Source organism: Nicotiana tabacum, chromosome 17 (genome assembly GCF_000715075.1).
Source record: "Nicotiana tabacum cultivar K326 chromosome 17, ASM71507v2, whole genome shotgun sequence".
In the NCBI taxonomy this organism is placed as follows: domain Eukaryota; kingdom Viridiplantae; phylum Streptophyta; class Magnoliopsida; order Solanales; family Solanaceae; genus Nicotiana; species Nicotiana tabacum.
The window spans coordinates 3,639,363-3,655,076 of NC_134096.1; positions in this window are offsets into that span (position 1 = coordinate 3,639,363).

The window sequence follows — 15,714 nt, forward strand, 5'->3', positions numbered from 1 at the left end:
ACGACACTAACCTTGCTTTGCAAATTACAATCAATTACTCAACCATAGCTTTTTCTTTTAAATTTGTCTCCAAAAACTTTAAATCTATTCACAAACAATTCGATATACTCAATACGAATCATAGGAATTAATTCTATATGAATTTACTAATTTTCTGGATAAAAATCTGAAATTCATTTAAATATTCGACATTGGGACCCACATCTCAAATCCCGAAAAAACTCACGAAATTCGAACACCCGTTCCGCTACGAGCTCAACCATATAAAAATTATCCAATTCCGATGTCAAATGGACCTTCAAATCTAAATTTTTTGTTTTTGGAAAGTTTTATAAAAATTCCAATTTCTTCCATCTAAATCCGAAATAAGCGATGAATATAGACATGGATTCGTGAAATATAATCACTTTTGGTTATAGAACACTTACCCAGTTCGAAATCGTGAAAAACCTCTCAAAATTTCGCCTTAATAGAGCTCAAAATGACCAAAATGAGTAAAAATGTCGGACTCTTCGATATATACACTACCTAGGCATTTTCCGCACTTGCGGTACCTGGGCTCGCACATGCGATCTCGCATCTGCGAAATGGGGCTGCCAGGCATGGCCTCGCATCTACGGATGACAAATGTGCACCTGCGCTGCCTTCCGCTTCTGCGATTGTAAAGTCCGCTTCTGCGGATGCGCGGGTGCGTGCAAGTTTTCGCACCTGCGGACCTTTGCCCAGCTTGCCCAGGCCGCTTCTGTGATGGAAGGCTCGCTTTTGCGAGCTCGCACCTGCGTTCAAAAATCCGCAGGTGCGATTATAACATAAGGCAAAATTTCAGATTTTACTTAAGTCCAATTCTTGTTTCGATTTCGATTCGAGTCACACTCGGGGTACTTGGGACCCCGTCCGAATATACCAACAAGTCCCGTAATATAATACGGACTTACTCGGGGTCAAAAATCATGTCAAACAACGCTGAAATTATAATTCACACCCCGATTCGAACTTTGAGTTTTAAACTTTTTTATTTACAAATCTCGTGCCAAAATATATTAAATGAATCCGGAATGACTTCAAATATGGCACACAAGTCCTAAATGAGATAACAGAGCTATTCAAATTTCCAGAATCGGACTCCGGCTCCGATATCAAAAAGTCAACCCCGTGGTCAAACTTGAAAATCTTTAACCTTTAAATTACTAGTTTCCGTTAAATGGTCATAACTTGAGTTAGGGACCTCCAAATTAAATTTCGGGCATACGCCCAAGTCCCAAATTACGATACGGACCTACCGAAACTGTTAAAATATTGATCCGGATTTGTTTGCTCAAAATGTTGATCAAAGTTAACTCAGTTGAGTTTTAAGGCTCTATTTCACTTTTTAATCCATTTTTCACATAAAAACTTTCCAAAAAATTTTACGGACTGCGCACGCAAGTCTAGGAATGATAAATAGTACTTTTCGAAGTCTTAGAACATAGAATTACTTATTAAATCTAAAGATGATATTTTGGGTCATCACAGAATTTGAGGTTATGATAGGATAGGATCAGTCAACTCAGGACTTGAAAAAGAGTTGCTAGGTGTAGTATCTGAAAGTGTAGGGATAGGAAAAACACAAATTGGAATTGAAATATTTAAGGTAAAAGGAAATTTATCTGCATAGAAGTGAACATCCCTAGATACAATAATCTTCTTTGCATCTATTTCCATCACTTTGTATGCTTTTTGTCTTAAAGGATATCGTAAAAACACACAATCCTTTTCCCTAGGATCAAATTTACTTCTCCTATTAGATAATGTGGACACATAACAGAGACAACCAAAACTCTTGAGAAACTGATAGGAGGGTGAGTGATTGAACAAAATTGAGTAAGGTGTATGTCCTTTAAGAACTTTAGATGGTAATCTGTTAACCAAGTATGTGGCAATTAACAAACATTCTCCCCGAAAAGAAATAGGTACTCGGGATTGAAAAAGTAAAGCCCTTGATATATTCAAATGATGCTTGTGTTTTCTCTCAACTATGATATTCTGTTGAGGTGGTGCAACACAGGATGTTTGATGAAGTATCCCTTGAGAACTAAGAAATGTAGCCTATTGAGTTCCTTTTTCCAAGCGAAAATGCATTGTCAGTTCTTATTTTCTGCAGCTTGACCCCAAATTGTCTTTCAACCACTGTTAAAAAATTCTACAAAACCACAAAAGCATTACTCTTGGTACTTAACAAAAAAGTCCATGTACCACTGATGTAAACATCTACCATAGTTAAAAAACATTTAAAGTCATTATAAGTGGGAACCTTGTAAGGATCCCACGTATAAACATGAATTAATTTAAATATTCTTTTTGATCTGATTTGACTCAAAGGAAAATGCACTATAATTTGCCTAGCTTTAGGACATACATCATAGAAATATTTAAAATTAGGAGGAAATGAAATAAAACTGAGATGCTTCATTGATGAAAAAGACAAATGCCTCAGTCTAATGTGCCAAAGATGTACATTAGAGACTGCACTTGTAGATAAAGGAAAAGATACTGAAACTTGATTAAAATTACTATGTTTTGAAACTAAAACTACATTGTCCTTTGAACTAGTCCTAACAACACTAAGTTCCAATAGGTATAGGTCTTCTCTTGTTTCGACAAACATTTGAGGCTTTTTCATTAAAGGGCTTGCAACAGGCATTGACTAGAAATGAGTGAGATTATATAATGAAACTGCAAGCATAAGCTATTAACAGATATCATATTATATCTGAAACTAGGTACATGTAGGACATTCTCTAAGATAAAATGACAAGCTCTGCGTGTATATGATTTTCTGCTCGTACTCTATAAAATTATATTAAAGTTTAAGATATTGTCCCACCGATATTAGAACCACCTAGGCTACAGATTTGTATTTTCTTTGTCACTACTTGAGAGAATCAAATTGGTAAAGAGCGTGTTGTTAACAAAAATGATAAAATAAAAGTAATAAATATTTATAGTTTTATAATAAAAGATAGAGGTTGGGATATTACGAATCAGCAAGATAAAATTATTATAATTAAATTAAAATTATACTATTTATTTCACAATTTAATAAAATGATCACTTATTTCGAATTCAACCAAATTACGTACAAGTATCTAATTAATAACAACTCTTTTGATTTGTGTAGTTAATTGATTAACAACTAAACAGAGACCTTGTTTAAAGGATGACCACTTATTTCTAAGACAATCACTCCACATAACAATAATATATAAATATCACCGCTCGCGCTTAGTGTTATCAATTTATTGATAATTAGTGACATTAAATAATAATTGACTAGTAACACCTCTTTCGATTAGTGTAGTTAACCAATTAAAGTAATGGCTTCAAACAAAAATTATCTTAGTTGAGTGTAGCAAGTGAGAAAAAGCCTCTTTCGATTAGCCTTTTTTAAATTAATAAACTTGTTTAAATCTTTCTCTTCTCCTGAATAAGAAATAAATAATAAGATAAAATTTTTGTAAGTGTATATAATTATATCAAAATATAGATATAATCAATAACAAATACCTTGGTGTATAAAGATGATTAAGAGAAAATCTTAACACAAGAAGATAATAAAATTAAGATAATTATTATAATATTTTTATAGCTTCATCTAGTATCTCAACCAAAGAAAATTACTCCATTATGGAGAAAAGATAAAAAAGAAAAAGAGTATCCTACAATAAAAAAAGTAACTTCTAAAACTAAAACAAGCCAATATTAGAGTTGGTGTTCTCTGAACCAGAATGCCCCCCCCCCCCACTAAAAAGTCCTTGGATTGGGGATGACATCCATAGCTCTTGAATCAATTTCTTCCACGTGCCTCTTTTCACGGATGACATTCTTAGAATTGAGGATGACATCCTTAGATTGGGGATGCCATCCTTGACGTTTTTGTTGTCTTTGCTTGGAGATGCCATCCTGCAAAATTTATTAATGATTTTTACAAATATTGAACAAAAAGTTATATCCATAAATAAAGTATTTATTTATTTAATATAATATATACCTAGAAACATACATAATATATACTTATCAACTACTCCCATATTTGAACGTTTGCTCATGCTCGAGCAAAGTACACAAAATAAAATAGCGGTTAAATTTTTTACGTAAAATAATGAAAATTTTCGGCAAATAAGAATATAACCAAGATCAAGCCACGAGTTCAAATAACATTTAATCGTACTCATGTTCACTTATTGAGAACCAAAATTATAATATTTTCTTATCCAAAGTGTGACTCACCAATAAAGAGAGATGCCCAAAAATCACAATATGTCAATATAAAATAAAGAAGGACATTGAAAATTTGCTCTCTTTCAACAAAGAAGTATATCAAGCTACTAAAAATTTTCATAAGTATGACTATCATGTAGTTTTCCACTAATGTAGGAGTCTTTGAGTTGAGATCACGTAGGACTTTTATGAGATTGTAATGTGAATTTAAGAATAGGTAGGACCCATATGGACAAACAGTGACTCAAGTCCCTTATAAACACCACAATACTTTAACAATTAACCACCACTGTCTTCCTTCTTTCTAAAACAAATTAACCTCCTTTTTCTTTTCATTGTCTTTTCTTTCTCAACACTTCCATTGTTTTTCTTATTTTTTTTAGCAAATATACTACTAGGTTGTAGACCTAGTAGCTTATATATATATATATATATAATAAGTCCCAAAAAGTGGGATAGTGTTACATAATGTTCAGTAAACAAAAATACAGGAACAAAGAAAGCTAATGGCTCTTGCTACCAAATACAATGTAGCAGTAGCATAATAAAAAATTGACGAGTACAAAGCTATTAATTTGAAATATCCAATTGTTGCCTACGACAATGAATTCACATTCTAGTTGCAAACAATTCCTTGTACCACTTACAAAGCTCTCACCCGACGCCATTTATTGCAATCTAAAGGAATAGGTATGTATAAATCCATTAGTTGTAAAGCAGATCAGTTTGGACATCTTCATTTTGGGTCTACATTACTTCAACAACAGTGTTGATTCAATGGATCTTCAATGAGGACTGTACATGCTGCTGATGAATGTTGCAAAGTAACAGTACTGTGTGCTTGAAATATGACAATATAGTATTCTCTCATCTCCATATTGAGCATGCGTGCACACTAATACTACTGGACAATGATAAATCACTATACTGTAGTAGTAGATTCAAGCAGCAGTTTTTGTAGCATTTCATGTGAGACCACGAGTCTGATCATATGTGCAGCCTTATACCTCTGTGATCAAATGCAGCAGAACAGTCCCATGAGGTTATTTAACAGTTTAGTTATATCTTCCAGTTATATGCACCTGTTGTATACTTCGAGACAGCAGAAGCAGTTGGCAGTTGTTGTGCAGAAATTCCTGTAAAATGTGCCTCTGTTGATGTATTATGTTATATGTTGCAGAAGTAGTACTGATGTGATTATTGTAAGTTTTCAAACATTGTTCCAGTTGTAGGGTATCATTGCTTTAGGTGCATAAGACAAAGATCCCTGCAGCTACATCAAGAGTATGGGCCTATATCATGTTCCTGCACAATGAGGAAAACATGGTTAGGAATGGTGTTTGTACTCCCAGGTTTGTGTCTTCTGGGAGCACTAAGGAAGCTTGGCTTTATAGTTGGATGTAATTCTCCACATACGCATCTTCTTCTATTAGAGGTAGCATATTACTGACTAATTTTGTCTGTTTGAAATTGATTTCATAGCAGGATAACTTCCAGTCTTTGAATCCTTATGTATACTGCTATCTGTGTTGCTGGTGTGCTATTGTAATGTGTTGTCATGTGTTGATCAACCCTATAGTGGTCATTGTAATATTCTAAAATCTTCTTTGCTTGAGCTTGTTGTGTGCTAGTATTCTACTAACTATTTGGTATGCTAATACCCATGGATGTATCTGCCTAACATGACTTATCCTATTTCTAAGACCTGCAAAATGAGGCAAACAAGTTAGATACATTAGGAATGAGTGTCCTGCTCTCCGGTTCCTGTAGGTGCTCTCCGGTTCCTGTAGGTGCTGGGTTCTTGAAGATGTTTGGATTGTGACTGAAGGTGAAGGGTTGGTGTTGATTGTTTGTAGCTATCTTGTTTGTGATCTTCTAGCCATCCCCATAATGAACCTGCTGCCATGCTAATGACCCTAATCCATTGTTTGGATAAGCAACAGAGAGAGTGCTCTGTAAATTGATGGATCTCCTTTCTGGTGTTCTTGTAGCCAATCTGTAGTAATCCCATATATCCCAGCAATATGGTACTGAATGTATTAATCAGTGTGGTGGATCCTTTTTTCTACCCTTATCCTAATGTTAGGGATTTGTGATTTGTCCATGTTGATGAGTGTCTTTACTACTGAAGGCGGGCTTTCAAACGAGTGAAAAGTTGAATCACCTACAGAAGAAAAAACCAAGTTAGCTAAATGGTTAGCAACATCATTTCCTTCTTTGAACACATGCTGAAACCATACATTATAGTTATTCTTGATCTCTTTTATCTTCTTGACATCTACTCTTATTTTCCATGGGCATTCCCATTCCCCTTCAATGATCTTTTTAATTACTAGAGAGTCAGTTTCCATGATTAGATGATGAAGTTGTTTATCCACACAGTATAACAAACCATGTAAAATTCTTTTTGCTTCAGCAACTATATTGGTTGTATGTCCTATGTTTATAGCTTCAACATATAGCAAATCTCCAGCACTATCTCTTATGCAGTAGCCATATGAACTAGGGCCTAGGTTTCCTTTAGATGCTCCATCAAAGTTGCATTTGAACCAGCCTGCATTGGGCAATTGCCAGATAATTCTTCTGCAAACTACATAAGGCTTGTAGCTCTCAAAATATCTGATCATATCTGTCCACAATACTGGAATGTTTGTCAGCCAAGGATATCTAACTCTTGCCAGGAAATACATTGCCCTGTTTACTTCATGTATTACTCTCTTTTCTGAGACAACTCCCCCATATTTCATTTTGTTTCTCCTCTTCCAAAGTTTTCAAGTTATAATGGCAGGTGTTGCTTAGAAAAGTGGCTTTAACTTTGGACAACATGGTTTATTCCACCATGCTCTGATGACTTGGTGCACTTGTATCATGTTTATTATAATTCCAGCTGGTTGCAAGAAGGTTTTCCACACTCTGTTTGCTGTTTTACTCTTCAAGAAGAGGTGTTGGTAGGAATCTTCATTTGGAAGGTGAGCAACACTAGCATTTAGAGGCTATGATGTATCCGTTTCTTCTCCATAAGTCATCAGTGGGGATCTTCATTTTTCACAGTCTCTACAGAAAGAATGTGATTTTAAAAGGTAAACCTCCATGCACTGTTAACAGTGAACTTGCCAGATGTAGTTGGCATCCATTGAGGAGTGTCCCATTTTTCAATAGTCTGATCAAATGGCACATTGTGCATGATGTGGTCTGAGATGTCTTCTGGAAATTTTTGATCGAGTGTTAGCTCATCCAGGTATTACCATTCCTCAATTCTGCCACTTCTTGTATTTATTCATTTATGTTGATGTCTTGAGGGAGTACATGATATAGAGGTCTAATGCCTGTCCAATTCTCATGGCAAACACTTGTGTGTATCACTAATTAGTTCCCAGAGAATTTCATGTTCAATCTCTTCTCTTGCTTCTAATATTTTCCTCCACACATGGGATCCTTTTCTGAACTGTACCACAATTGGCAATTCTTTTTTGCAGTATTTGTTCCACATGAAATTGGACCATAGTGATTTTCTGTTTCTGAATCTCCACCATAGTTTTGCAAATAGTGCTTTGGATACATCAAATAGTGACTTTAACCCTATTCCTCCTTCCTCCTAAGGTAGACACATGTTCAGCCACTTGCTCCAGTGTCTGCTTCTTCCTTCTTCCTTAGTGCTCTAAAAGAATCTGACAAAAGTCTTATGCAAGTGCTCAAGGACATTTCTAGGAGGATCCATAACTAAAAGAATGTGAGTAGTTAGGCTTTGTAGTATATTTGATATAAGAGTTGTCTTTCCTCCAAAAGAAAGTAGTTTCCCTTTCCAAGAATGCAATTTTGCTTTTACTTTCTTGATAAGATCATTGTAGTATGCCTTCCTTCTTCTATTGTAGAAAACTGGACACTCAAGGTAATTAAAAGGAAAGTTTTCCTTTTTAAAACCTGTAACACAACCAACTGAATGAACTAGATTCCTTGTCACTTTGTCATGTGTGTAATAAGAGTTCTTGGACTTGTTTATCAGCTGACCAGATGCGTGTTCATACTACTTTAGTACCTCAACAATTTTTATTTAGGAGTATGGATCAGAGGATGAGAATGTCCACTTAGGCATTCCAAATCCTATAAACTTCTTAACTTCAAACAATTTGTTCAGTGATCTTGATAGGACCTCTGCAGATAATATAAACAGTGATGGGGACAAAGGGTCTCCTTGCTTGACTCCTATGCTGGATTTAAAGAATCCTGAAGCTTGACCATTGATTAAGACTGAGTACCAGTTATTAGCAATTATATTCCATATCAGTTTGAGGAAGTGTGCAACAAATCCCATTTTCCTCAACACATGGATCAAGTGTTGTTTGCCCCACCTCCCCCCCCCCCCTTTTTTGCAATTGTCAAAATTTTATTTATTGCTATAAAAAGATTTTCCTTTTTTTTTTCACAAGCAACAATTTGTTTCTTTTATAGTCACATGACAATATTTTTAAAAGATTAGTAAACCCAACAATCGTCCTTTCCTCTCTTCCTTCCACTACAACTCCCTCACACTTAATTTTTTATATTTGTAAAGCGCTAGAAAGGAAATAGGGTGAACAAATAGATGTAATAGTAAAAATAGGCTAAGGGTTAAAATTTGGCTATCAAGAAAACAAGGGATAATTTATTTAGGCTCAAGGGGCTGACAAGGGATAAATATAATTAAGGAAGGTTAATTTACGTTATGGTTTAACAAGGAAGGCCTACTTTCATTTCTCAACTCAAAAATCTACCTAGAATTTTACCTCAAACCACATTCAGATAAGTTCTAGATTTTTGAATAAGCAGGAGAACTTGGCAACATAAACTGTCAACACAATACACTAGGGATCAACAAATATTATAAGTTTAATCACCAATAAACAAATATGAGATTGAAAAGATATTCAAACACATGGATGATACTCAATTAAATCCCTTTTTCCAAAATCTCATTCTAAAAAAAATTAAGATTTTAGCCGACTTATGTACTATAAATTTTAGAAAGTGTTCAGTTCAAAATATTACGACCATGCAAAGAACTGAATAAAGAAATCCATGGAAGTGTATAAAAGACGTTATGCTAAAAAAAATACAAATATATAAAAATATATATCCCCTACCCCTTCACTTAAATGTTGTCATGTCCCAGTGACAAACAATATAAAAAGCAAGACAAGGTAAATGGGGTCCCCTAAATGGTTTTCTTTTTTCTTCTAGAGCTTGTGAACTCCAACTCCAATTCTGAATCTTTCTTTCTTTTTCGCTCCTTGGGGTTCATCTTGGAGCATACTTGGCCAAGAATATCAAAAAGTATTTTTTTTTCTCACATCCCGCTCTTTCTCGGTCTTGTCTCGAACGGGCAAATAACTGTGCATGGTGATCCATAATTTCATTTTGCATTTTTCATGAGGATCATTCCATGATTTTTTCTAAAAGTCTCCAATAACAAAATTCATAAAATCATAATGATAAAAAAAATTTGAAGAAGGATGGTCAATGAAAATTTGATTTGTGCATATGAAGACCTCTTAATTCTCATTTTCTTCCAAATTAATCAATTTATGTGAATATGAAAAATGGGTTATGCACTCATCACCTATTGAATTACATTCAACTAGACTTTTATTGTGAGCCTTCTCGACTTGATCAGGCTTTTTACCGTGAGTGGTAGATTCTTTCTCAAAAAGCTCAATATTTTGATCAATTGGTCCATCCTCACAAGAAGTAGTTTTATTTAAAAGCTCGCCACAAAAATTCAAGGAGATTGCCATATATACTAATTGATTTACCTTTCTTGTTAGATCCGTAATGGCTTTATGATTCTGTGCATATTTTTCATCGGTATTTTCTATGATATTATGCACAACTTTTTTCAAGTTTACATTCTCCTCTTGAGGTGATTCACTCCCAATATGTTGATTCTCTTATGAATATTGGTTGCACTCCGGATTGCAATTATTTTGACTAGAATCAGTAAGCATGTAGGAACTAGAAAGAACATTAGATTGTTCATTAGATAAACCTAAAGAATATGAATTACCTAGTTGGCATTCATGAGTAAAGTGACTTCCAACACAATATTCACAAGTAAAGGACCTTTGACTGATTTTATTAATTAATTCTTTAAGGTCATTCATTCTCCTAGAATCCGCATAGGAGAATATGTTACTTGTTTGACATCCAAAGCTTTGGTGGTTGCCTCCACAACATTCACATATGATGTCCATTTGACAGTATTCTTCTACCAATTCAACAAATAGTTTACTTGGTTGGTTGAAATTTATTTTGAAAGAACGCAAATTGATGTAACAATTCAGCTGGTCATTTTATGAGTATTAGCCCCTATCCCCTATTTATTGCTCCCTTTACTTTATTTTGTGGTTATGTAACTTGCCGGGGCGCTTGGTGTCTGGTTCAGGTGAGTTTTGGAGTGAAATAGGATACTTAGTCCCTAAATTGGAAGCTTAAGTTAAAAATATTAATCGGATATTGACTTATATGTGGACGACTCCAGAATGGAGTTTTCATGGTTCTGTTAGCTTCGTTGGGTGATTTTGGACTTAGTAGCGCGTCCGGATTGTGAATTGGAGGTCTGTAGTTGAATTAGGCTTGAAATGACGAAAGTTGAAAATTTAGAAGTTTAATCGAGAGTTGACTTTGTATATACCAGGCTCGGATTGGTGTTCCGGGAATTAGAGTAGGGCTGTGGTATCATTTGTGACTTGTGTGCAAAATTTGAGGTCAATAAGACGTGATTTGATAGGTTTCGGCATCGAATGTAGAAATTAGAAGTTCAAAGTTCATTAGGCTTGAATCAATGCATGATTCGTGATTTTAGCATTGGTTGGTGTGATTGGAAGAATCGACTAAGTTCGTATCATATTTTAAGACTTGTTGGTATATTTGGTTGAGGTCCCGGGGGACTCAAGTGAAGTTCAGACGATTATTGGATCAAGTTTGGAGTAAAAAGGTGTGTTGTAGCTGGAGTTTTCTAGTGCAATCTCACCTACGGAGCTTTGGTCGCAGGTGCGAGCTGCGAAGCGCAGATGCAGCTAGGAGTGAGGAAGTCTATGGTCGCAGGTGCGAAGGGTTGTCCGCACCTGCGTGGATGTGGAAGCTAAGGTTTTATCGCAGAAGCGAGGTTGGTTGGACGGTCGCATAAGCAACCTTTATTTGCGCAGGAGCGCACCCGCAGATGCAGAGCCTTGACCGCAGGTGCGCGAGGTCGGGAGTGGAGTGTTTTCCGCAGAAGCAGATTAGTGACCGCAAAAGCGGTACTGTAGAAGTGGATTTTTGGACCGCAAAAGCGAGAATGCCTGGGCAGAGAGTTTAAAATTGAGGGTTTGCCATTTTCTTTATATTTTGAGATATAAAGATCGGATTAAGGCGATAGTTTGAAGGGTTTTCAGAGGGATTGTTGGGATAAGAGCTCTTAACTCGTTTTTGATTAATTTTCACTAATCTATCTTTGATTTCTTCATCTAATTAAGGACTTGGGTTGAAAAATTTGGGGAAAAAGGTGTAAAGTTTTTAGACCAAATTCTTGAGTTTTGAAAGGCCAAATGAGTTCGAATTTGGATAATTCTTGTATGGTTGGTCTTGATATCGAATGGATGTTCGAATTTTATAATTTTGGTTGGGTTCCGAGACGTGGGCCTAGGTAATTTCTTTGGGGTGATTTTTCCAATTCTTGCCAAAATCATAATTTTATTATTTAGATTAGTTTCTTATAGTTATATTTATAATACGTAATTAGTTTTTGCTAGATTTGAGTCGTTCGTAGTCATAAAGTCGAGGGAAAGGCCTTCTTATTGATTGATTGAGTGAGGTTTGAGGTAAGTGACTTATCTAACCTTGCATAAGGGAATTCCCCTTAGGATTTGGTACTGTTATGGTAATTTGCATTATGTGAAGGCCGTGTACATGAGGTGACGAGTGCATACTCGGGCTAAATATTGAAAATCTGGTTTTTGCTAAGTAGTTTCATTTTATTTCCTTAATTAAGTTACTCTAGCATGAGTAGTCATCATGTTTAGCCTAATTTCATATGTCTACATGTCTTATCTCTTATTTGCAAACTGTACAACATGCTTAGTTGAATTACTTGCTTCCTTGATCCCGTATTCATTATTTAACCGTGGGATTCTTTGCTTGAAATATCATTGTTTCATTTGTTATGTTTTGGTTTTCGTGATTATTGTTGAGATGATTGTTTGGTTGTGGCACGAGGTTTCTGCCATGCGGGTTATTATTGTGGAACGGGATTTCTACCATGCATATTGTTATTGTGGCACGAGGTTTCTGCCATGCGGGTTGTTATTGTTGCACAGGGTTTTTTCCGTGCAGATTGTTGTTCTGGCACGAGATTTCTACTGTGCAGATTGTTATTGTGGCACGAGGTTCTGCCGTGCGGATTGTTATTGTGGCACAAGGTTTTTGCCGTGCGGTTATTATTATAAGGAAAGATTATGAGATATTTACTTTTGGGACTACGAGGCGGTACCTCGGGAGTGCCCCTGCTGATTTCCTTTATTTGCTGTATTGTTGTTGTTGTTATTCCTTAACTTGTGATATTCTTGCTTCCTTACGTGTTGTATTCGTCTTCTTGATTCCGTGTCGTTACCTTCCGTAAATTTCTATTGTTACACTTCCCTGTCACTTTATTATATCATTATATCTTCTTCCTTGTTTCTTATCATTCCCAGTATAGCCTCATCACTACTCTACCGAAGTTAGTCTTGGCACTTACTGGGTACCGGTGTGGTGTACTCATACTATGCTTCTGCACATATTTTTGTGCAGATCCAGGAACATCCTATCAACCTCGATATTAGAGTGTTGTTCTGCTGCTTTAAGACTTCAAGGTGCACCTACCCGCATCCGCAGGCCTTGGAGTCCCCTTCTATCCTGTCATTTCGTTGCTTATTTATGTTTTGATAGAGAATGATGTTTTGGATATTTGCAATATTGTATCTTGAGCTTGTGACTTATATCTACTAGATTTTTGGAGTTGTATATACTTGGAATTGCAGTTTTTACTTCATACAGTTGCTGGCGTTTTGAGTTTTTAAATTATTATTTCAATTATTCCGCTTGCTTGTTAGGCTTACCTAGTCTTAGATACTAGGTGTCGTCACCTACGAAGGGAAATTGGGGTCATGACAAATGAGTTGACCTTCAGATTGTGGTACTCCGGAGGCGTGAAAGGCAAGAACGAAGTGGGTATTTTGGTGGATAGGGAGCTTAGAGAGTTATTGGTAGAGGTTAGGCGGGTGAATGACAGATTGATGGTGACTAAGTTAGTAGTTGGATGGAGCACTCTAAATGGCATTAGCATTTACGCGCTGCAAGAGGGCTCGTTCTACATCTTACTTATTATTTTGCTCTTATATTCTTTAGTTGAAGTTATTGCCTTCCTTGTTATCTTGTTACCTCTTAATTATTGAATCACATTTAATTGAAGTTGTTATTTCATGGAATACCATCTTGTTGAGTTATTGGTGTTGAAGTTGTAATAGCCGTTATCATATTGAGGCGAAGTTATTAATTGTTGAGATACCTTTCCTTGTTGAGCATTTCCATTCATTTTGTTATTGTTGAAATTCTTGTACACATTGTGGTTGACCCATGGGCTATTTGTTCTGTAAATATCGATGTTGTTGACTTTGGGGCAAGTTGTGGCATATGGACACTTGTGGGCTGAGTTGTGATTGTGTTGTGATATTGATACACATGCGGTGGTATAAGGCTAGGGGTTGATACACATGCGGTGAGATAAGGTGGGCTTGATACGCATGTAGCAAGTAGGGGAACTACTTGAAGCTACGCAGTGAGATAAGGTGGGCTAAAACGCGTGTAGCTATTTCGGGAAAAATGATTTTCAAAACTAAATGTAAGGCTCACGCGGTGATACAAGAAAATGTTGTGATTGAAATTGTGAAATGTGAATACGAGGCGGTACCTCGGTTATGATTTTTATTGTACATTCCATATTGGAACAACTTGTTGATTTGAACGGTCATTGTTCTTCCTTCAATCATCATCCGCATTTTGATTGTGTTTGGTTATTCGTTGTTATCTTGCTATTGGAACGATTGTGATTTCTTGTGTGAGTCATGCATTCTATGTGATTTGTTGTATTGCTTTAACATGCCAATATGTGCCTCCGTTATAACTTGGTGAATTGATTGTCAATGTGAATTTAATTGCGTGGAGTCACTATATCTTATTCTGTTGAGTTGTTGGTAACAAAACGGTTCAAATAAAAGAATTATTAACATGCTTTATTCTATGTGCCTCTTAAGAAAGAACTCGTTATCTCACTCGGTGCCTTATTATTCTAAATGGTTATCTCACTTTCACTATAATTGGGGTTCTCAAATTATACTCATCACCATGTTAGATGTTTACCTTACTTAAAATTGTTATCATATTTTTCCTTAACAAATTCTATATTTAATTCGTTAATTTAATTTATGTTTTATTTTGTTTAAAATGATACTTTTATGCAATTTTATTGATTTCTAAACTAAACCCATTTTATACTCTGTTTCGTACCAATTGCATATTATCTTACTTTACTTGATTTCTAAAATAAACTCATTATTTTCTTTGACACCTTACTTTATTCAAGATTGTTATTATATTTTATGGTGTTTAAATATATCTTTCATTCATCTAAATTCATATTTATCACGGTTGCAAAGTACATGGTAGCACGTGAGCTTTATTGTGCGAAGGTGATTGTTATTGTGGGCACGAGGTGCCATATATGTAAGATTTGGAAATTGTGGTACATGACTTGTGGTTTATGATGTGTGGTGCATCAAGGTAATTCTTGTTGTAAGTCCATGCATTTGGAGCGATTTGATTATTTGAATAAAGCAAGGTGTCAAATAATCTCATCGGTATTCTGATTATGTTGTTTCTTTATTACTTGTTTACTAGTTTATGCTATTTATGATTCTATAACTTCAGTGTTGGTTGTAAATAATTAATTTTTCCGCCGTTGGTCTTACATTGATGTTCTTTCCATTGTTAGCTTATGTATATCTTGAACAGGTTTTTATGTCTAGTAGGTGTCTTGACCTGACCTCGTCACTACTCTACCAAGGTTAGACTTGATACTTACTGGGTATCGTTGTGGTGAACTCATGATAGTCTTTTGTACAATTTTGTGCAGATCAAGGTATTCTAATTGTGTTGTTGAGAGTTATGTCTACGCGGCGGGAGACTTCAAGGTATACCTACTTGACGTTCGCAGGCCTCAGAATCACCATATTACTTCATTATGCTACTATTAAATTGTAATTCAAAACAATATTGTGTTTAGAAATTCTAGTGTATTTTAGTAGTGCTTATGACTCCGTACTACCAGTTTTGGAAAATGTATAACCATTAGTCGCTTGCCCATGTATGACATTTAATGGTTTATGATAAATGATTAAATATTTGAAT